Below are 700 nucleotides of genomic sequence, written 5' to 3'. Positions count from 1 at the left end.
GATGACTGTTCCTCCACCCAGGGCCTATGATCCCTCCGCATCCCAGTGATATGTGTCTGCTTCAGTCACCCATCTCTTCCCATGGCTTCGCCACAGGCCCTGTCATTACAAGAGTTTTTCTACCCAAGGCTCTTATCTTCCCCTCTTCTCTTCTTTTCCCACCTCTGCCAGCACCCCCATATGTAGCCTTCAACAAGGAGGACATTGTTCCCTAAACCCTATTTAGTAACCAACCCTTGACCCCTAGAACATCCCTCCTCCCTGCCCATCCTTCTGCTGGGTTTACATGCAGGTTTTCACCCTGGGTATATAGTAATTGTATAATAAAGCAATTCACATGTAACATGATTATTTCAGTAGAAGTATCTTCTCTGATGCAATTGAGAACAGAAGTTAGTCAATTATACCAAAAGAAGTTTAAAGAGTATGATATGTATTTGATCATTTTGTTTTAATTTAAAAATATATGCACATGTATTAACTTACCCAACTTTTGATGTAATACTAAGGCCTTTATTTGAATATGTGTCTGATGTTTGGAATTCCATATTACTTTTCTTGTGTTTTTTTTTTTAAGATTTATTTGTGCATACAGAACTGGGGTACAGGCCAGAGGCTCAGGGGCGGTGAGAGGCCTCACCAGAAACAGAGCGGGGAGCAGGACAGGCAGATCGACGAAGTACACTGCTGAGGGGAGCAG

This window comes from Condylura cristata, unplaced genomic scaffold, assembly GCF_000260355.1.
Source record: "Condylura cristata isolate star-nosed mole 26May11 unplaced genomic scaffold, ConCri1.0 scaffold00023, whole genome shotgun sequence".
NCBI lineage: Eukaryota > Metazoa > Chordata > Mammalia > Eulipotyphla > Talpidae > Condylura > Condylura cristata.
This window is presented reverse-complemented; position numbering follows the sequence as displayed.